The sequence below is a fragment of the Miscanthus floridulus genome, chromosome 13 (genome assembly GCF_019320115.1).
Source record: "Miscanthus floridulus cultivar M001 chromosome 13, ASM1932011v1, whole genome shotgun sequence".
In the NCBI taxonomy this organism is placed as follows: Eukaryota; Viridiplantae; Streptophyta; class Magnoliopsida; order Poales; family Poaceae; genus Miscanthus; species Miscanthus floridulus.
In genome coordinates, this window is record NC_089592.1 from 41,428,863 (window position 1) to 41,452,890 (window position 24,028).

Genomic DNA, 24,028 nt, shown 5'->3' on the forward strand with positions numbered 1-24,028 from the left:
GCCTTGCATAATCCTTGGAGTAACTTTGTTTTTGGTTTATGATGGGTAAGTTTAGCTGAGTACCATCTTGTACTTAGGGTTTTATTCCCATTGTTGCAGATGGTATAGTTTATCATGGCTATTGTAAGAACTGCTTCTGTCCCAACGTGGACGAGGAATGAGCCCTGGGCAGGCATCTCTTATTAATCCTTCTTATATGCTTTTGTGGATGTGTGATCATGACTTGGCACTGTATCTGAACTATGATGGCAAATGTTAGCTTCAAAACTTTAATTTGCTTCCGCTACTATTTACTAAACTTGGTTTATAATAACCTTAATTCGTACTCTGATGAATGAACTGTATTTGTGAACCTTATGTAGCATGTGACATATATGTTGAATCATGTACTATCTTGGTTGTATGTTGATGTTTAATCGAGACCCGTCATGGTACTCGATGGACTACCGGGTTTATATGGGCTCAAGTATAACAGTGCGACCGCTTGCGGGCTGCCATTGTACTTGTGCTCTTATAAATTGGTTGGTTCTGCTATAGCAGGGTTCTAATGTTGATGGACCATGAATGTTCAAGCACCCTAGGTTCTTCAATGTTTCTTCTTTTCTTGTGGAAACTCGCGGAAAGGTCGCAACGATGTCTGTTGTCCTGTCTTTTCCACAATTCAACAGATTAGGGGTAATCCCACAAAAGCTAGTCATAACTAGATTAGCAGATATCAAGCTAGTATCAAAATCTTTATGTCAATTGTTTCCCCGACAACGGCGCTAGAAAGTTTGTTGGTATTTTTTAGACGCACATAGATAAATCCTCAAGCACACGAATATCGGTGTAGCTTTCACCCGAGAATATCCCAAGGTATCATATTTATCCATAGGGAAACAATGGTTAAAGAAGTTGATAGTTCACCATCATGTATCTACTAGCTAGTATACTAACTAAACTAAAGTTGGGGTAAGTGTTGTTTATGATACGAGTTATGAATAATGACACACACATAAGAGAATTCCATAAATGAGAAGTCTAGCTAAATTGAGAGGACAACGGGTGAGTTCAAGGTTCTATAGGGTATAACTAAATCATGGGTAAATATAACAATCATACACAATAACACTTTGGAGCAACAATACCTTCCCAACTCTCGAGGGGGGCTAGAAAGCATAGTTGGGGGAAGGTTGCCTAAAGCTCTACGAACACCAATCCCAACATGGTGGATTACAATGGCCTAATAGAGTTGTCACCCCTAGGGCTACCACAGCTAACCGTAGGATTGAGCGCAATCTTAGGTAATCTATAGTCTAGACACCATGTCTATACTTTGGATTACTACTTTAGTCACATATGATAAATAAAGCACTCGATGCGAGCGAAGATCCCATGCTAAGATATGATAACTATATTAACCATACACATGAAAGGCATAGAAGTAAATAGAGAAGATAACTATATTAAAGCATAAGCCTTGCAAAGGTAAGATACAAAGATATACCCGACCTTCAAAGATTTCTCAAGAACCTAAGCATGGCTCAACTCTCCACTAGAGCTATTCTACTTCTACATCTTAAAAGCTTTGTGGAGATTTCTCCCTTGTGGTGTATCTTGATCTGAATGAGAGATAGCTCTCTATGGGATTGATAGCCTCCTAGAGGGGGTAGAGGGCTCCTTCTATAGGGGAGATGGAGTAGGGGGCAAGGCGTTGCTGTCACACCCAATTTTAAGGATAAAATTGAATGCACAAAACTCATGTGTGCCCAGGGATCAATCACACACACAAGCTGACAAATTACATAAAGTATCATCATGGTGTCTCTTACATCAAATTCATAATATAACATATTCTTACATCACACAACGGAATATAAAAAGATAACTCTCTCGGGGGCTTCATCACAGGGAAGGTCAACTGGTTGACCACAAGCCTAAAAATCCTCAGGGAATTCCTCATACCCGTTGTCATCTGTTACCCATTCGGGATTTTTATCCAAATAAAGAAAATAAACAAGTGTAAGTACATCCCGTACTTAACAAGTTAACATGGGCTTATGAAGCTCAAAAAGGTTGACTCTGGTTTACTGCAGTTAGCATTTTTAGTAAAAGTCAAGCTTTTATTCTCAGGTATTATCAAATTATGCTTAAACTCCCATTTAACCCCATATGAACAGATATCAGGGTCAAGTGTATCATATATCATCATAGAACAACTTAAATGATCAACAACAAGTAACCAGTTATTCTGTGAGTTTTCTGGGCCGCTCGTGACCATGAGCACGGCTGTTATAACAGTTTGTTACCCTCTACAGAGGTGGTGCACATTCACCGTGAGTCGTGATCCCCATATGCCTAGGTTAATTACTCCCATGTCACTGCCAAGGTGAGCGGGCAGGGTACACTATGAAGCCATTTCATAGGTTTCTCTAACAAGTTAGGGCCACTAGGTTTCCTTGGCAGGTAGATGTAGGAACCCCCCCCCCCTTTCTTATGGCACATATCCATCACGGCTATACACATAGGAACAGAGGCAGCCCTATACCCAACGTGGCAAGCCCCATTAGCGCCAAAAAGGTAACCTCTAACTAGCTAGAAAAGGTCCTATTACTGAGCTAAAGTCGGAGCCATATGACTCTCCCAGGTTGCACTGTCAGTCCCAGCTTTTGCCGACAGATAAGTCCTTATGGAGGGCTGGGAGCAACATGATCAAAGGTCATTTGCACCTTCGCCCTATGAAACGGTTGTTATAAATCATGTTAAACTCTTAGTTCCATAGAATCATTCATCATCATGTAGATCAAGTTCAGTTAGAGCACTAGCAATCTACCCATATGCATTTACCCCATAGGAGGAACAAGGCATCAAATGTCTCGAATGTCCTTAGGGTTATCAAAATTAGACACATGCACATGAGTAATTGATTAAAGTGTAATAGGACATCAAGGTAGGCCCATGCTATACTTGCCTTGGTTCATAAACTCTTGCTGGTCCTGCTGGTCGTCGAAGAATTCTTGGTCTCCAACATTTTCCTCACCGTCTGAACGCGACCAACACAGGCAACATACGACATTCCCAAAAACATTCATGCAAAGCAAACATTCCTATCATTAGAACAGTACACCAACAGTATAGAAAACAAGATAAAATGTTTGTGAAAATAATCTACGTCTCGCTACGATCACGTCAACGCGTTCACGAAAAACGGAGCTAGAATGCGAAAGTTATGATTTAAACGGGATTTCCTATAGCAATATATTTAATTAAATCTAACCATGAAATTAAAAAGTGGCAAACTTGATTAACAGTGGTACTAACATGTAGATTATGAAATTACGAAGCTAACGCAATTTGAACGGATCAATTCGGAGTTAAAATGAAGTTTTTATGCGCAAAACAAATCAAGTGGCATTTCTATAATTACTGAAAACGTACTTTGGGCTAAAATAGTTAAGTTAACGTTTTCAAAAGGAGAAAGCATACTCGGGAATTTACGCTATGGGTTGCGGGTTCAAATAGATGAAAACCGAGGGGCTCTTTAGAAAAATAACCCATGAAGGGGTATCAGCCATAGAGAGCTGTCGGATTTGAAATGAACGGATCGGATTAGATCAGAGGAGGGAGAGAGGAGATGACGGCCGGAACAGTAGCTTCCACGGCAGGGCGCCATTGCCGACGACGAGGAGCTCACCGGCGTGCAGGAAACTCAGCCCACGGGCCACGGTGTGCCCAACCGAGGCCACGGGGATCATGCGGGGAAGAAGGCGAGTCCACCTCGGGACAAAACACGGATGGGGGATGGCTCGCGTGGCGCCCGCCATGACCGGCAGCGAGGAGGAGCTCGCCGGCACACTTGTCTAAGGCCCTAGATGCCACGGTTCGACCAATTGAAGGCACCGAGAGATAGAGGGGAACAAGGCGAAGCTCACCATGACTTCAATCAGGGCGGGGATGAACCGAAGATGATGAATGAAGAACAATGGCGGCTCGCGAGCTCACGGTCTTCCCTGCTGCTGTGGTTGCGACTTCCGCTCACGGCGAGCGCGAAGACAGGAGCGGGGGCAAGCAGCAGGGGGAAGCGGCTCGGGCGGGGCTTCCTTTTTGTAGAGGCAGGGGCATGGGGAGGCGCTCCCACTGATGCGGAGTGGGCGTGGAGGCGGTTGCTGGCCATGACTGGCTGGACCGAGCACGGGGCAGAGGTGGGGGATGGCGCTGACTTGTGGCCCCGGGCTGTCAGCGGCTGAGGGCGCGACGGCAGTTGAGGCGGGCAGCGCGGCTATGGCTCGGTGCTAGGCCAAGGGAGCGGCGCCGGTTGCTGGGCCGACGCCTTGTGGGCCGCGCGAGGCTGGGCGCGGGTGGAGGGAGGAAAAGCAGCGCAGCTGGGCTGCCGTGGAGGAATGGGCCAGCAGGCTAGGCCAGCGGGAGTGGGAGCTGGGCTGCGCGGCTGCTCGGACCGAAAACAGAGAAGGGGAAAGAAAAAAATATATTAATAAAACTCCTTTTCTATTTCCTAAAACATATTTTCAAAACCAATTCCAATTCTCTTTGAAATTTTTATCAATACCAATCATTCACAAAATTATATGCAGCGGCATGAATGCACATACATGTTGCTACTTTATGATAAATCTTAAATTCATGAGAAATTTATTTATTTATTTATTTATTTCTACATTTTATGAGCACAAAATACAGAATTAAATCATTTTAAACCTATTTTCCAAAAGAGGCAAATTTTAGGGTGTTACAGTTGCCACGTCATTGATCCATGTCAACTCCCTCGATCACCGTTGGATAAGCCGACTTAAAACCGCCTTAAAATTAACGGTGTAGATCTTAGAAATGCATACGAGGTGGTGGAGAGCGAATGGGCTCCAGAGTGGGCCAGTCGGCCTCCCCACTAGGCTAGCCAGCCTACCACTTTGGCAAGTGGGCCTTCCTTTCATGTGGTGGGTCCTAGATGAGTTGCCTTTTGTAGTTTTCGCGAGTTGAATCACTTATTGTCATTGGTTTGCTTGTTTTGAGTGTATGAAAGTGGTCCTAGGGCTATTTTCTGGATAAATCCTCCTACATTCACATATTCACCAAAACTTGTGGAATTCATTAGTTTAAAACCCTATACCTATGTTTGGTGATGGAATTAAGTATATATGTAGGCTATGTTGACGGTTTATGATTGACATTAACAACTGTCAACACTCGTGTGGATACGATTGTATACTTTGTTATGTTTGACTTTTTTATCATTTTGGAATGAGCATCATTTTCTAACTTCTAGCTTCAGAATAGGAGAGCACTTTATCTTATGGTTAAATTGGTCGTTCAACTTATTATAATGTTTACTTAATCTTCCATCACCATTCAACTAGTAATTAAAACATATCATGGCATTTATTAAGATACTCCATGCTTTTGGGTAATACTCAAATGACCCATAACTCCATTTGCATCCACCAACTATATTTATGTTGGAATAAGCTCTCTAAGTAGCCAAAGACCATGGTGGCCACTTTTGTAAATCCCCAGTTACTTTAAAGTCATAGAAGTGCATTGTAAGGAAAATGGACCATTGGCCCATTTAGTTCGAATTTTAGTGTTTGATGAACAACAAGACCAAGTTGGATCCTACTTAGGTCGATTGGAGACGGTGAACTCCACTATAACCCCCATAACCACCTATGCCATGTGCACCATCAAGTTACCAAAATGAGTGATTGAAAATGTTGATAGAGCAAGAAAGCAGTGTCGATGGCGAGGCAATGATGAACAGAAAAAGGTGGGAACCTAGTTGCTTGGGAAGTGGTGATGAAGCCCAAGGAGCAGGGTAGATTAGGCATTATTAACCTCCATCTTCAGAACGATGCCCTCCTCTTGAAGCAACTTTTCAAATTCTACAACAAGGCCGATATCCCCTGGGTACAAATCATTTGGAATAGATACTATGTCACCAAAGTGTCGCATGCAGCTAGGGACGTTGGCTCCTTCTCTTGGAAGGATATCCTCCGTCTTCATGTCATCCTCCGTAGCTTTGCCAGATGTTAGACAGGTGATGGGGCTATAGTGTGTTTCTAGGATGACCTATGGGAGACTTCCATTAATTCTTTCCCAAGAGTTCCTAAGATTAGCTTCTTTTGCACTAAACATAGATGCTTCGGTGAAGGAAGTCATGCAGGACCAAAGACCTTGATGATATCTTCTTCCTTCCACTCTCATGTCAGGCACATGAAGAGTTTCAACTCCTACAAACCCGTAGAATTTGCCATATGATGACAGTAACAGTGATTGCTGGGCGCCCATTTGGAGAAATAGGTACACCTTAAGACATTTTTACTGTCATATATTCAATGCTATGCCCATCTTCAAGTTCATCTAGAAATCAAGGTGCACACCACGTATCAAGTTCTTTGCATGTCTTGTATTGGTAGATAGACCTGTTGTTTTGGATCGCCATTGTTTCTTCATGTGCATGCTCCACTGCTGCTTCAGAAAGCTATGTAGTTTTTTTAAACAAACCAGCAGGAGAGCTACCCGCTATATTAAAAAGAAGGAGAAGCCCAGATGGGCACTGTACAATGATGCCAATATACAGCAATCACAAAAAGCGAAAAGTGAAACAAGATAGAAGACGTGTGCTAGGGGAGGGCCAGTCAAAAAAGTAGTTGGTGGTCAAAAAAGTGAACACGAAGACAATGCTCAAGCGCCGTCACTTGAACATACAAGACACGGTTATGTGTGTCATGTGTAACAGCGGGGAAGAAGAGATCATAGATCACCTATTCTTTGATTGCCCCTTTACGAAGGATTGCTGGTCAACTCTACAATTTTAGTGGGATGACTCGCTTCCCCTCTTGGATAGGCTGGTACAAGCAGGAGTAGCTCACAATATACCCTTCTTCACAGAGGCAGTGTTGATTGGAGCTTGGGAATTGTGGAAGGTGTGCAATGATAAGGTGTTCCAAAGACGCGACCGAACCCCTTCGATTTGGCTAGGCAATTTTAAAAACCAATGTAATCTTCAATCTATTCATTTTAAGGACGACCTTAGGTCATCCTTTAGTGTTTGGCTAGATGCTTTTAGTTAATCTCTGTATAAGTACGCTCTTCCTTTATTATTAATATTAAAATTTCACACTGTGGGGATCTCCCCCACAGTTTTTTGTGATAAAAGAAAATAAGACCAAGTTGGACTAATGTGTTTGCAAATGCATATTTTGTAGTTCAATAGGATGAACAAGCGAACTTGGATTAGTTTAGAATGAGAAGAAGTTGATCTACACTGAAAAGAAGACACTAGATGAGGTGTGACCAACATACAAGTTAAGATAGGAATCCAAGACTCAAAGAAGTTGAAGCCCAAAGCAACAAAGATGAAGTTTTGCAAAGAAAATGAGAAAGGGCAGCGGCTATAGTGTGCACCGGTCACCACCAGTGGCACACTGGTTGCCTCAATGGACATGGTGTCTAGAGAGGCTGTAGCACGCAGAAGCAGCAACCAGGGCACTGGGCAACCTATGTGCAATGGTCATGGTGCACCGATTACCCTATCTAGAGGAGGTTGCAGGCGGCCGAGAATGCCCCAGAGGGAACCGGTCACCACCGGTGGTACATCGAATCAAAGCACCGATTACGGGTTTCGGAGGCACTATGGATGGGTTGGAGAGGGCCACAACACACTAGTCATAACCAGTGTAAGCATGGGTGCTAGCACCGGTCACCACTATGCTCCAACAGTCGGTTCTGACAGCGAAATGGCTAGTCAACGTGACAACACATCGGTCGTGTCCGGTGCAAGCACTATAGACCTAGTGCTCATGTAGAAGTCTAAGTTCAGCCTTCAATGGCTAGTTTCAACTTGGGGGCTATAAATACTTGACCCAACTGGCCAAATGAGTTGAGAGGGAGCTGAGCAAAGGTAGTAGGGTGGACATACACCACACTGGAGCTCTCTATTTGCATAGGGCTTAAAGATCACTTAATGATTAGCGTAGGTGCTATGCAAAGTGCATAGGTTAGTTAGACCACTCTCATATGCGCTTGCTCTAAGCTTAGGCTTAGTTGCTAGTGAGGTTTGCATACCTTTTGATCAAAGGTTTTGCTGTGCACCGCATTTTGTACTCAGCATGGCTTGTAGTCTTGCAAGACAACACCGAATGTGTTTGTGGTGTGGCCACCACCGTGTACCATTAGGAACAAGGCCCGCGACATTTTGGCCAAAAGCTTGATAGTGAAAATGGCAGGGAGGGCTTGTTGGAAGGCACATCAGAGACCACCTTGCTTGTGGGGAAGGCTCGAGGCTATCGATGGAGTTACCCGACCGGGAGCTAGGCCCTTGCAAGGGCTTCCTTGTGAGGGGCTTTAATGCGGACTAGGGGGAAGCTTGAGCGCTTCTCAATACCTCGGTAAAATACAGGAGTCATCGACGGAAGTTTGCATCTCTACCTCATCTTTTGCTTATGCATTTATATTGCAATCTTAGTTGTATGCTTTACCTTTCCTAGCATAGTTCATAGGCTAGTTGATAGGATTGGTACCTAGATTGCATAACTCCTTTTGCGGTCCAGATGGCAACACACTAGCAAAACCGTAGTTACACTTTTAGATAGTTTACTTAATTGCATAAGTTTTGCTAAAGTTAAGAAAAAGAAGCCATAATTAGATGTAGAGTTTTAAGTTGCCTAATTCAACCACACGCCTCTTAGGTGTCATGGTTCTTTCATGGACAAGGTGGGCACTTCACTCGATTTCCTTACAAGAAATCCACTGGGTGTAGATGAGTAGCTTTTAAGTAGCATTAGAATTTATAATTTATAGATCTATGAATTATTTCGCTTTTTTAAACAAATTCTTGATTTTTTATAATTGACTTTTCAAGATGTGATTCTTTGAGTAAGTTGGTATCGATGTGTGGTTACCATGATCTATATTCCTTGTGATTCATCATGTTGAGTTGTGCTTATGATGCTCATGGATGGTGACTCCAGGGGTTCATGAAGTTAATCGGCTTAAACCGAGTTGGTCAGGAGGATGACACTTACTTTACGTTGACTAACCCACAAGGCCCTCACAAAACTTGTCTTTGTTGATAGATTGCTCTAAGCAATCTTCGTCCATCAATTGTTAGGAAGTAGAAAAGAGGAATGACATGGTTTTGGCTTGAATTCACTTTGTCCTCCTCTTTCCAAATGAGACCTAAAGGTGCATAACATGTAAAGGACTGTGCCATGTACCAAGTACCATATTTTCTAGCTATAGTTTGTATTGGGATGGGCATGTGAGAGTTTATCATCAATACTACTCCCTCTGTTTCAAATTACAAGCTAATTTTGCTTTTCTCTAGGTGCACAACTTTTATTGTGTACTTAGAAGAATAGTATATATTTGGGTGTATAACAAAAACTATGTATATAAGTCTAAACGACTTATATTTTAGAACGGAGATGTATCTATCATTGCTTAACAATGAGTACGAACAGATCTAGGCATTCAACCAGGCTTCTTTGGAATGCAGTAATTTTATGCGATTTATACAGGATTTTTATAGGAATTAGTTTATTTTCAAAAACCGTATAAAACAGGTAAACTTCCTCCAATCCAAAGAAAATTGCGAATGAGCTGTCAAATGAAAACCACCGAATGAGCTATCAAATGAAAACCACCGGGCTGTTAAATAAAACAACTATCGATAGGTTCAAGCAGGCAAAGAAAACGAGCCCCCAAATCAAGGAACCGACGGGAAATCAAATCAAGCCAAACTAACCAAAGCAGAGCAGGGGACAAGGCTAGCATGGTGCGGCGGCCTTTATTCCGGTCGGAGGGCGGCGGGCCCACGGCGTGAGCTGCTACTAAACCAAAGACAGACAGGTAGGCCCCTCCCCCAGCCCAGAGGACCAACAACAACCAAATGCCGGCGGGCAAAGCAGCGGCAAGCGGGGCTTTTACACAAAACCCCTCCGCAAAGCTACGTAATCTTGCAGCCGGGCTCAGTGGAAACGCCAAGGGGCAGAGAAGCTTCTCTTGCCTGGTTGTCCGCCGTCGTCGCAACGTTGAAAGTATAATTAGCATAGCAGGCGCAGCACGACGGGGCAACAGCCGACGCCGAGGAATAGACAAGAGGACACGCTGTCGTCCTCTCCCCCCTCCCTTCCATGCCTTTTTCGCCCATCATCAGTGTAAGAAGTAAATACTTGGAAAGGAAGAAGAGAAGGTAGCGCACGGCACAATGGCGGGATTACTCAGAGTAATTTTGGTTTTCAGTCATACACGCTTTTCTTCCTCTGTACCTCCCTTCTATTTATACAATAGACTTAGACATGGCACGTTGGACCAGCTACTCTTGTACTGGGTCGACGGAGCCTTTTGGACCGGGAGGCCAGGACAGCTTCATCTTGAGGATACGGCTTCTATCCCTGACGTGTTCTCTTCGCTTGTCACGGACAGGGGCAGGCTGCTGACAATCAGCGACCCCGACCCAAGGATATTGATATAGGCCCTCCCCTCGTCACGTTGCGCCTACGTGCTCGCTTGGTTTCTGGGTTTTTGGCTAGAGGCTGGGAGGATCTGATTCCTTCCAAGCTGGGTCGCCGTTGCTGGGAGCTGCGGCAAGGAATCGGGGGTCGCCCGGCTCCCGCCGCCGCGTGGAACTCGATCCTGGAGGAGGTGAGCTTCCACCTGTCCTGTCGCCTCCTCTGCAAGTTGTCTTTGTGCCGCTGGCCTTTGTTTTTTTTTTTTGCCTCTAATTTCTATTTGTGCCTGTGTGAGCATGCATGGTTCTTCAATTTCTTCTTTCTTTAATCAATCAAGCACTGGATAGATAATCCCTTTGTGGTAGGTGCTGAATTTGGCCTCGAGCCAGCGGTGTATATGCGTTTTCGTCCTTTTTTTTCCGGGGGCTGCTCTGCTCGTACGTCGGTGATAATACAACCCAGCTCAACTGCGGTGGTGGTGCCGTGCTGGCCAGTGGCGTGGTGGATTTTGCGATTTGATGCTGGCCCATCCAGTCACAGCTGAAATAAAGCTCGTTCAAATCTAATTTCTATTGCAAGTATCAGTTTTTTTTTTTGCGAGTATATTGCCATATCAAATTTGACGCAACGGTGATCTTGGATTGTCCCTTCGCCTGGCCTCATGTCCCGTCTCAAGCCATGGCCTAATTCTGGTTTGTTCGTGGTCAATCCTGGCCTGTTTCTCATCTGTTTTTGTTTTGAAGTGTCAGGAATTACATAACCCAATTTAACAACGGGAATTATTTAAAACAATCTTCTTTTTCTTTTTGTAAACAATTACTTTGCCTCCTGCAATCGTAGGTAGGAGTATGTTACAGCGCATTCACACCATTTAGTCTAATTTAATCACATCATTTCGGCCTTTTGGTGCGCTTCATCATTAAAAAAAAAGAACTTTCGGTAAAGCAACAACGAATTGATTCCGGTGGTGGTATAGAACGAGATCCTCTGACTTCGCCCTCTCCGACTACTGAGTGCAGTCAGGCAATCTCCACCGTTGCCAGCAGATCGAAGGCTACCAACTGGGATCAGGCCATCAGGGTCACGGGTCACGGCCCAGCAGCAGAAGAAATCATTAGCTTGACATCTTGTTTGCCGAAGGATTCTAATTTACCTGCCTCATCTCGTCCGATTTTTTCTTCTCTGATCTACCAGTGTTTTAACATCTCTAAACTTTAGAAAACCGATCACTTTTACACCCTGAGTGATTTTGATGGTGATTTTGCTGACGTGATGTCATGTCAGATGGGGTAAATTGGACTAAGTTGAAAATTTCAAGGAGATAAATCAGACTAGAAATATTTCTATAAAGTATAAAAATAAAAAAGTAACCAAATATATTTTTACATGAAAATATATAATTAAAAATCATCAAACCTAGTTTAAACTTGAAAATGACCCAATCAATTATTTTAGCTTGAAAAATTATGAAACTTTTTAAAGATTTTTTTTTAAATCATCCTCTATGTTATGTTGCCTGCCTGGAAAGTGTTTGAATTTTGATGAACTTATTTTGTTGCTTATTTTCTAGTAGAAGTTCACGTATCTATTATAGTTAGTCGATATTGATCATCAGTGAAGCATTGTCAGGACCATAGTGGCCATTGGTTCCCTACCCTAGTATTCTTTCCAAAGTATCTGTGTTAGCATGCGTGGCTGCATGCACCTTGCCGCACATATGCATACATCCATCGACCCCTTGTTTAGTATATACTTAATTAAGTTTTATAAACTATTAAGTTTAATTAAGTTTTAGTGCAATGAATTATAGAGCGTAACGTGGCAAGAAATCTAGATGGTAGCACATGAGTCATGATATTTGTACAGATAGAATCAAGTGTCATGAGGTATTTGAAGCCATGCACCATAACATAGAGCATAATTTTAGAAAAAAAATTAAAACTAGTTTTAAAATTTTTTGAGCTAAAACAAATATCTATGAATTTTCTAAAACCAGATTTTAGGATTTTTAATTATATATTATCATGTAAAAATATGTTTGTTTACTTTTTTGAATTTTTGTAAAATTTTAGATATTTTTCTATTAAAATATTTCTTATCTGATTTACCTCTACTTTCAACTTAGTCCAATTTACCTCCTCTGGCGAGGCGCCACATCAGGAAAACGACCATCAAAACAACCATCAAAACCATTAGGGTGTAGAAGTGAACATTTTTCAAAAGTTGAGAGATGTTAAAAAACCTAGTTTTGTAGATTTGCAGGAAACCGGACAACCACAATAGTTAAGGGAGGTAAATTAGAATTTTTTATGCAAAAACAAGATGGCGAGCGGATAACATATGGGCCGCAATATACATCTTCCGTTGTTGCCCCGTGACTCATGACCGTAATCCCAGTTGGTACGCTCCAATATGCGAAGTCACCCTTTGATCTGCTGGCAACGGTGGAGATTGTCTGACTGCACTCGGCAGTCGGAGAGGGCGAAGTCAGAGGATCTCGTTCCGTCCTGAAAACGAGTGGTTGACCTGCACTCGCTACCAGCAGCAGTGCAAGTCATCCTCGTTGAAATCCAGTCCATATTTCTAGCTCTCTTTTGGCTTCAGCGATCGTCGTATATGGCTTATAAGCCATGACTTATCAGCCAACAAACAGTATTTTTCTCTCACATCAAACCAGTCAATAGTACTTTTAGCCATGACTTATAAACCAAACCAGCCAAAGGAACAGGGCGCAAATCGCGTCCAGCCGTCAAGGTCACGCAAACATGCGTTGCTCGTCAGTCTCGTCTGAATAATGGCTGGCTCTGATCAACTCTGACCTGGTCAAAGCCTGCCTGTTGACCATGCTCCTTTTTCTGCAACCGCAACCTGGCAGGGCCGGGCACCACAGCTTACACATAGTTTCCTTCTCATAGGGGGTGATTGGTTGCCCCGACGGGGCGGTCCTAAGGCCCATCCGGCACGAGTTGGTGCAGTGAGGGCGTGATTGGTATCCCGACTCGCACCATTTGCCTGCTCCTCTCCATACCTTTCCCCTCCGCCATCCCGCACGTCTCCATCTTCTTGATTTCTCCTTCCCTCTCGGTTCTGGACGCCGCGATGCTTGGCGGGAACGATTTCGGCTTACGCGGGAGATCTTGTCGTCCTGGCCTCCTGGGCTAGGGTTACCGCCCCCATTTCGCGCCTCTCCTTCCTCCTCTGGTTTGGTGCGCTCTCTCCTCTTCCTCCCCATCGAGCTTGCTTGACCTATACGGTCAACCTCCACCGGCGGATTCGTGTTGGTCCTCCAGTGCTCCGACAGTATATCTCACCTGTCCCCATCTCCTATCCCTCTCTGTGCGGTGATTTCTGTTGAATCATTTGTGGATTTTGTTTGCCGTCCACTGATATTAGGGTTCATGTTCTTAGATACTTAGATCTGGGCGACATTTTTGCTGATCTACATGTTTACATTTGCTTTCGTCTTATTCCGCCCTCAGATCTATGTGATGTGCACCTCTTATTTGTTGTACACATGTGTTGTCGCCTAGATTTTGCACATGATGATGCCTAGTCCGATTTACAAACTGAGCAAAGTGCCTTGGTCGATGATGTTTACTTTTTGTAACCCTAGGCACTGGAGGAGCACCCTATGGTGTGGCAGCCGCGTCTTGCTTAAGTCCATAGCTCTGATTCTAGTGAGGGTTCTTTGTGCTAAAACATCTAGAATTTATGACTGTGATGTTCAATCTCTTGATATGACCATGATGTTCAAACTCTTGATATCTATTTGGCCAATGATGCAACATGAAAAATAAACTCTGAGGTGGCTGCAATATGTTTTTTGTGCATTTTGTATGATTCTCATGACTGTCATCAAACCATGGGACATGATCTTAGTTTTCTTCTATCTGTTTTTGTTTGCCTTGGCAGCCACCTATGATTGAGTATCTGGAAATTGTACCAACATATCGTTAAGCTAAGGCCTCACTTACTTTGCCAATGATGATATCATATTAAGCATGTCAACTACGTTACCAAGAACTGATGACCTTGAGCTTGTGTTGAGGTACCGGAACTTTGTTTCTTACTCTGTTTGTTTCTTATGCTCCAAGCTCAAGGTCAACTGAGGAGCAACTGATATCTGAGGCTAATGTGTTTACATCATTTGATCACCATCTTATTATTGATATTTTGTTTCTTATGTAACGTTGAGTAGGGTGGTAACCTCACCAAAACCATACCTGGGTGCTCACACCTTCTGTCGTGCGCCAAACCAAACATAGCTGAGCACACCAATTCATACAACAAAACCATCCACACAAGCAACCAAACACGATTCCTATGATCCAGTATACTACACTCATTTGCAACCAAACAGCCCAAGGTGCATGGTCTCATCTGGGATAGTTCGAGCCTGCACAGGCCCTTCATCCCGGCTGGCAGATCAAGAAGCAACCAATCACGCCCATAGTACACTACACGAACAAGTGTGTTTTCACGCGTGTTGTCTGATTGCTCTGTAACACTAACAAAAGCCTGATTGATCAGCTAAGACTAATTGTTAATTATAATTCCCCCTTTTCATAGTCTCTTGGGACTAAATTCCCGCTTTGCTTCCTACTTTAGTTTTTCTATTTGCATTGTCACCCACTGACAGCTTTTACTTTTTTGACCCCCCTTTTTCTGCATCCGGAGACTGATACAGTACAGGAGTTGTCTGCCCTTTTGCTGAGCACGTATTTTTATGGGCTCTTTATTCTTTATTCTAAGCTGTAGTTACTCAGCTGATGGGTTACCAAACCACAGGATACGATCCGGAGCGTTTTTCCCTTATATATTCTTTAATGGGGGAAATTCATCTTGTCTGCAACGCACTGGTAACTGCAAACCAAATGCAGTGCCTTTAAAGTTCTTCCCATTTTCACTAGAGAGACCAAGAACATCGCATTAGCTTTGTCCAAGGCCAAAAAAGGTCATCTTCTCGCAAGGAAACTGCATGCTTGTTTTGTACTCTGAAGTTTGGCTGGCATATTCTCATGATTCTTTTCCCAATCTCTACTTCATTCCAGCTGTACCTGTAGACTTCCAGTCCTCTGCTACCTACAAAATGTCAGGTACATATTCTCACTATCTCATTTATCTTTGTGACAATATAGCAGCTAGTGTTCATCCAGATGACTAAATTTCATTTCTCGTTCTTTCTGAAGTGCGTCGTCGGTCAGCAAGCATGGAAGGGCTGCTCACGCTTGATGACAGGAAAGAACGGAGATCAGATGTGGACAACTCAGAGGATGAGCGAAGGCGGCTATCTATCGGGTCACTGAAGAAAAAGGCACTGAATGCATCAAACAAGCTCACACATTCGCTCATGAAGAGGGGAAAAGAAAGGTGGAGCATCGGGCGTCGTCCTTCAGAATTGAAGATGTCAGTGACGGCTCTACCTCGCCGGCGCCCGTCGCCGGAGATGAGGAAGATGGCCGGCACACCCTGGAACACAAGAACGAACGCACGCGAACACAGTGGAACACAAACTGTTTTGGTGCCGCTAACAACCGCAGCTTTTCTGGACTCTATTTGCTGGTATAAAAAGATGATTACAGGACTCTAAAAACATAGGCCACGATTGGCCACGACGCTGCGACTTCCCCGCTCCGCCATTGCCGTGCCATCCCACGACTGGACCGAGTAAGCCGCCTCCACTTCTACCGGGCGCACGCCACATTCTCCGACTGGCCTGTGCCATCCCACAGGCGAGAGCATAACGAGCACCACTCCCTCTACTGATCCTACAAACAAGGGTAGCATCTGCATGAACGCAGCATGCATCAGGCCAAGTACAGACGCTCCTGGTTCGGTCAACACCAGGCTCAAGCTAAACTTAGCTAAGACCGAGATACAGCGGAGCAAATGAGCTTGGATTATCTAACAATCTCCCCCTAATTCATGCTCATTTCAATTTGACAACACCCACCTGTTCACGAAGCTCACAGAACCTCGCGTGCCCCAGGGCCTTTGTCAAGACATCAGCAAGTTGCTCCTGGGTACTTGCGTAGTCCACGCAGATCTTCCCGCTTTCAACACACTCGCGTATGAAATGAAATTTTGTGTCAATATGCTTACTGCGGTCATGGAGGACGGGATTCTTGCTTAGGGCGATTGCGGACTGATTGTCCATCTTCAGTACAGGTGGCTGAACGACGTCGCTCAGCAACCGGACGAGCCACACGGCCTGGCATGCCCCAGCTGCTCCGGCCATGTACTCAGCTTCGCAGGTTGAAAGTGCCACCCTTTTTGCTTCTGGGACTGCCATGTGACTGGCTTGTCGCCCAGAAAGAACAGCACGCCTGCGGTGCATCTCCTCTCATCAACGTCCCCACCCATGTCGCTGTCACTGTAGCCGATCAGGCTGTTGTCGCCGCTTGACATCTTGGGGTAAACGAGGCCGTAGTCGATCGTTCCTGCGATGTAACGCAGTAGGTGCTTGACGGCGACGAGGTGCTCTTGCCGGGGCTTCTCCATGAAGCGACTGACGTAGCCCACAGCAAAGGCAATGTCGGGCCGTGTATGCACCAAGTACCTCAGGCTTCCCACCAGGCTACGGTACATCGTCGCGTCCACCTCCGGTGTCGTGCTCTTGGTGGATAGCTTGAGGCGGACCTCCATGGGCGTTGAGCATGGATTGCAGGAAGCCAGGCCCGCCTTCTCTAGCAGCTTCTTCGCGTACACTGCTTGCCCCAACGTGATCGCACTCCGGCCCTGCTTCACCTCGATGCCGAGGTAATAAGAAAGCAGGCCGAGATCACTCATCCGAAAGAGCCGGCGCATCTCCTCCTTGAACGCGCTGACGTCCTCCGGGCTTGCTCCTGTGATGATCAGGTCGTCTACATAGACGCCCACCACCACTCTTGTCTCGCCAGGCGCCGCGTGTGTACATGCCGTGCTCACTGACACAGCGCTTGAACCCGAGCTTGCGCAGGCTGGCGTCAAGCTTCATGTTCCATGCCCGCGGCGCCTGACGAAGCTCGTACAGGGCCTTCTGCAGCTTCAGCACCTTGCCTTCGTACCCTGCAGCGACAAAACCCGGCGGCTGCCGGACATATACCTCCTCCTGCAGCTCTCCATTGAGGAACGCCGACTTGACATCCATATGATGGACAAGCCAGCCCTCCCGCGCAGCCACAGCGAGCAGCATCCGAATGGACTCCATCCGAGCAACTGGAGCGAACACCTCATCGAAATCAACTCCCTCTTGCTGGACGTAGCCCATGGCAACAAGGCGAGCTTTGTGCTTGACAATGGCGCCCGCCTCATCGCGTTTCACCTTGAACACCCATTTCAAGCCAATTGGGCAATGGCCATGGGGAAGGTTCACGAGCTTCCATGTCCCATTCTGCTCGATGGAGGCCATCTCCTCCTTCATCGCCTGGCGCCAGCACTCCTCCCGCAGGGCTTCCTCGAATGTCGCCGGCTCTTCTCCCACGGCCAGGAACAGGTCCTCGTCGACCTCGAACACCCACTCTGCCGTGTCCGATACCTCAGCTGGTCCCAGCACATTGTCGAGTGTGTGGAACCGAAGTGGAACGTCATCATCATGATCATCGTTGAGGTCCAGGGCACCGGAGGGAGGTGTCGCGAACTCCAATTGAGGGGTTGGCGCAGGTGATGCAGGTGTTCCCGGTGCGCCGCTTCCGTGCACGTCGCCCGGCGTGCTCGCGCCGCTCCCGTGCGCTCCGCCTGGCGTGCTCTCGCTCGCCGTAGTCGTTCCAGGCATGACCGGCGTCCCACCACCAGGCACCGGACTGCCTGGGCCACTGCCTCCTTGCGGCAGCTCAGCTGGATCACCGCGGCGAACCGTCACCGTCATGTACTCGACATGGAACGGTTCACAGTCCGCCGCGTGAACGCCGCCGTCGTGCTCCGTCCAGTCCCACGCCCTACCTTCATCAAACACCGCGTCCCGCGAGATATGCACTCGCTTGGACACAGGGTTATAGAACATGTACGCCTTGGTTCCCACTTCATAGCCGATGAACACCATGGGAGTGCTCCGGTCATCGAGTTTCTTGAGATGACCGCCGGCAACCTTCACGTGTGCAACACAACCAAACGTTCGAAGGAAGTGCACAGGTGGTTTTGAACCATACCAGGCTTCAAACGGAGTGATCCTCTCTAGGCTCCTCGTCGGCGATCTGTTCAGGATGAAGACGGTCGTGAGCACAGCCTCCCCCCAAAACCAACCAGGCATCCGCATTGCCTTCAGCATGCTGCGCGCCATGCCCAGCATGGTTTGGTTGCGTCTCTCCACCACGCCATTTTGTTGCGGTGTATACGGCGCGGTGAGATGACGCTGGACGCCCTCCATGGCGCAGTACTCCCTAAACGCGCGCGATGTGAACTCGCCGCCGCGATCGGTACGCAGTGTGCCGAGTTTGCGCCCTGCTTCAGCTTCAGCGCGCGCTTGGAGGCGCTTGATCGTGTCCGCTGCTTGGTCCTTCGAGCTCAGGAGCACTAGCCACACGTAGCGGCTCTTGTCGTCGATGGCGAGGAGGAACAGCCGGTTGCCACCCGGCGTCTCCGGTGTGACCGACCCACACAGGTCCGCATGGACCAGGTCGAGCAGGTTCTTGGCGCGGTAGTTGCTCGACGCCGGGAACGGACGGCGCCGTTGCTTGCCCGCCATGCAGTTGTCACATATTTGCTCAATGTGGTCGATCTGTGGTAGCCCTCGCACCATCTGCCCCTTGGACAGCTCCTTTAACCCCTGAAAGCTCAAGTGCCCGAACCTGGCGTGCCACTGCCATGCCACCTCGGAACACCGTGCGGCAAGGCACACTGGCCGGTCGATCACGAGGTTTAGCATGTACAAGCGGTTCGCAGAACGGGGTACCTTGGCTAGTAGACGCCGGCATTGATCCCATATCCTCAGAACGCCGTGTTCGATGAGGACCTTGTACTCGTCCTCGTCGAGCTGGCCGAGGCTGACAATGTTTGTCATGAGCCTCGGGATGTAGTAGACCCCGGCCAGCTCCCGGTGCTCCCCGCTCTTGAGCTTGAAGAGGATCGTGCCGTGCCCTTCAATCGCCACGGTGGAGCCGTCCCCGAACCGGACGGTCCCGCGCACACCGGTGTCCAGCTCGGAGAAGACGGAGCGCTCGCCGGTCATGTGGTTCGTGGCTCCCGTGTCGAGGATCCAGCGAGTGCTCCCCCTTTCAGTCTTCTCGCCGAGCTGCACGAACATCTTGTCTTCACGGATATGGACCGCCTCCGGCTTGGTGATGCTCGCTGTGATAACGCCCACGAACGGCGTCGGGGCGCTGTCCTCCTCTAGGACCCAATTCACCACTGGACGGGTGAATGGCGAAGGGTGTGAGTCTCCCTCCTCGAACACCCAGCGCGCCTGCGTCGTGCCTTCCTCATCCTCCAGGATTGTGCACAGCTCCCCCGGAGTCTCCTCGGCGTCAAGCGACGTCACGACGAGGTTGAGCGCAGCCTCCTCCTCTTCGGCCTGAGTGGCATGCGCCGCCTCGTCCCTCTTCTTCTTGCAGCATTCGCGGGCCCAGTGACCCGTTTTGCCATAGTAGGCACACTCGTCGCCGGCGAGCGGCCGACCCTTCATCTTGTTGCCACCAGCGCCACCGTTGCCGCCGGCGGGTGGTCTGGAACCAGCCACCGCGCCCTCCATTGCGGCCACGGCCACCGCGCCCATGGCGCTGGCTTGATGACGAGGACGACCTCCCGTTGTCGCCGCCCGAGCCCTCACCCGAGAGCTGCAGCCGCGCCGTGACGCGCGTGACTAGCTCGTCCTCGGTGAGGTTCAGGCGCGCCAACGAGCCACCTCCCCCACCGCCGTTGAGGCCGTACCGCTCCTCGGCCGCCTTGAGTCTCCCAATCAACTCCTCTACAGACATCTGGTTGAGGTCGAGCAGGGTCTCAATGGCCATCATAATCTGTGCATACCTCTGCGGAGTGGCTTGTAGGAACTTGTGGATGATCTCCGGCTCCGAGTACGCCGCGTCGAGCACCTCAAGTTGATTTGCGAGGTCGCTGATGCAGACACCGAACTCGTCCACCGTCTCCCCGTCCTTGAACTTGAGATCTTGGAACTGGCGGCGCAGCGTGTTCGCCTTCGCCTGGCGCACACGATCCACCCCGAGGTGCATCTACTTCAGGGACTCCCACGCGTCCTTGGCGGTGGCCTTCCTGGCGATGTTGCCGTGTAGCTCCTCCAGGAGGCCAAGCGCTATGGCCTCCAGGGCGTTGCGATCCTCGATGAAGTCGGTGGTTCCGACGGTCACCGCCTCCCACCAGCTCCGCGCCTGGAGCTTGAGCTTCATGAGAGCCGCCCATGAGTAGTAGTTGGACTTGGTGAGGAGAGGATACTTGTCCTTTCCCCCATCACGTACGACCCGGTTGATCACCAGGCCGCGATCTCCCCTGGCGCCACTGCTTGAACCGCTCCTGACGCCGCTTCCCCGCAGCGGCGATGATGAACGATTCCTCCGCCGATCCATGAACGCAGCAGCGATCGCGTGGTCGCGTGTCCACAGCCGGAACCTGGCTTTGATACCAGTTGACGGCTCTACCTCGCCGGTGCCCGTCGCCGGAGACGAGGAAGATGGCCGGCACACCCTGGAACACAAGAACGAACGCACGCGAACACAGTGGAACACAAACTGTTTTGGTGCCGCTAACAACCGTAGCTTTTCTGGACTCTATTTGCTGGTATAAAAAGATGATTACAGGACTCTAAAAACACAGGCCACGATTGGCCACGACGCTACGACTTCCCCGCTCCGCCATTGCCGTGCCATCCCACGACTGGACCGAGTAAGCCGCCTCCACTTCTACCGGGCGCACGCCACGTTCTCCGACTGGCCTGTGCCATCCCACAGGCGAGAGCATAACGAGCACCACTCCCTCTACTGATCCTACAAACAAGGGTAGCATCTGCATGAACGCAGCATGCATCAGGCCAAGTACAGACGCTCCTGGTTTCGGTCAACACCAGGCTCAAGCTAAACTTAGCTAAGACCGAGATACAGTGGAGCAAATGAGCTTGGATTATCTAACAGTCAGGGATGAGCAAGAGGAGCGAGCCGTCTTTATCTTCCAGCAAGAACTTCTGAACAGGAACTTGCTGCCTGACAAGCATAATGATTATCACTTGTTGCTGAGGTTTGTGCACTATGAATACTGTACACATCGAAAGCTACAAAAGCATATATATATAGCTCCTATGAATTTGCAGCATAAGAATCTGACAATTGAATTCCACATTCTTGTTGAATCCCCACAGGTTTTTGAAGGCTAGAAAATTTGACACTGAGAAAGCGATCCATATGTGGGCTGAGATGCTCCAGTGGAGGAAAGAGTTTGGAGCAGATACAATACTAGAGGTGAGCTTCTAGTAGCTTTGTATTTATTTTGATGGTTGGCATTGCTCGATGCTCTGAGGTCTCATTGCTTTGTTGTTCGTCTTCTTTTAAATATAATGGGCAGCTCTCCTCCCTGTTTGTTTCATAAGAAAACAAAAATACTAGAGATGAGGCTAATCCTTTTGGGTTAGTTGGTACAATAACATTATCCGTTCGGCTGGCGTTTTGCCAGCTGCTGCTGCTGCTGCATTTTCACTGTTTGAACAATTGAACAGTATTTTGTGTCATATGTCCAAAGAAGCAGCAGCAGCTGTGGCTGCCAATAGCTTCCGAACGGACCATGACCATGCAATTCTGGCTGCGAATTTATATTGGTTCATAGGTTGCATAGTCTTAGTGTAGGAAATGCCTGTCACCATCTTCAAGTAGCTGTTTTTGGCATGCAAGTGATAAATGGTGCTAATATGTCTTTATTTACAGACCTGCATCTCTAATCTCAAATGCGCCCTTTATGTTTCATGAATCTTGAAAAGCTATAACTGATGTCTATCAATTGCAACTAAATCCTGCAGGACTTCAGTTTTGAAGAGCTAGATGATGTGCTATGCTATTATCCTCAGGGCTACCATGGAGTTGACAGGCAGGGAAGACCAGTATACGTTGAGAGATTAGGGAAAGTGGAACCAAATAAATTGATGCACATTACTACGGTTGATCGCTACATGAAGTATCATGTGCAAGAGTTTGAGAGAGCCTTCAGGGACAGGTTTCCTGCATGCTCTATTGCAGCAAAAAGACATATCGATTCTACAACTACTATACTAGATGTCGATGGCGCGGTATGATGATTCTTCACATATTTGATGGTTTTTATCACTTTGTGGATGATTAGCTTACTAACAACTTATTTTGCATCCAAACACATTAAGTAAATTTTGGATTCCTTCAATATTACCGCTGCTGATTATGAATCATGCTGCAGGGTCTCAAGAACTTCAGCAAAACCGCAAGAGATATGTTAAGTAGAATGCAGAAGATTGACAGTGACTATTATCCAGAGGTATGTGCACTCTCGTTGCTTTTCCTGATCAATACTTGACGGACAGACTGGGTAACAATTTATCCATATGCTCAGACACTGCATCAGATGTTTGTTGTGAATGCTGGTAGTGGTTTCAAGCTACTATGGAATTCTGGGAAAGGTTTTCTTGCCCTAAAACTGCTTCGAAGATACATGTGAGCATAAATGATCTCTGGAACTACATCATTTCCTTTTGTCCAAATAAGTATAAATTTTCATGGAGCCTCAATTATAGGTTTTGGGAACAAAGTTTCAGAACAAACTTCTTGAAGTAATAGATGCAAGGTATGTTTTCTATTATAACCATATTAAGCATAATTGATCGATCATAGTAATTATGTCCCATTAGCTTAGATTGTGTGTGTTTTCTTTTGATGTCTATAGCCAACTTCCTGAATTTTTGGGGGGGACATGCACTTGTGCTGCTGTGGGAGGATACCCGAGGTGTAACAAAGGTCCATGGAATGATCCAGATATTAGGAAGGTAAACTTCTTTGATTTATTTCATAACCATATACCCATATGGCCACATCTGTGTTTATTATTGGGGTTGCTCAATGAGTTTCTGTTTTACAATGAGTTATGATTTAAGGTGATTTTGAAATGGGAAACATTACATATAGTATGTATTATATATTCTCAGAAAATACAAAACCACTTTGAAACCAGCCAGATGGTTAAATTTGTTGGGTTTCCATTGTGCGATGGTCAGTGATATCTGGTTTTTGAGTTGGAGTGACAAAATTGAACTCTGGCTATAGTTTGATGGCCAAAAATGAACTTTATCCTTTATTATATGCTCGTTGAAGCGACCTGATTTCTGCGAAGGGAAATCCACAGAGTCGAAGTGTATTATGACCGTTGTAGATCATATTACCCAAATTCCAGTCGAATACCACATCCATACAATGATAATATCAGAGTACATAAAGTGCGGAATTACATAAATTATTACATCGTCGCATTGGCGGAATCAAAAGTAGCATTCATTCAGAACAGCTTGAAGATAAGATCGCCAAACTCGAGTGTAGGAACGAACCTCTCAACCGTCAAACTCCTCAGAGCTATACTCCTCAACAGAACCTGTGTGCCAAAATTTATCAGTACGATTTGTACTGGCCACTCCCACCCTATGAGCATTGCTT

The 24,028-nt window shown here is 46.9% G+C and overlaps 1 pseudogene; it reads left to right on the top strand.

Moving 5' to 3' along the window:
- The first annotated feature begins 10,228 nt into the window (after positions 1–10,228).
- The window catches only part of LOC136499230 (phosphatidylinositol/phosphatidylcholine transfer protein SFH13-like), a 30,799-nt pseudogene continuing 16,999 nt past the window's right edge, over positions 10,229–24,028 (top strand).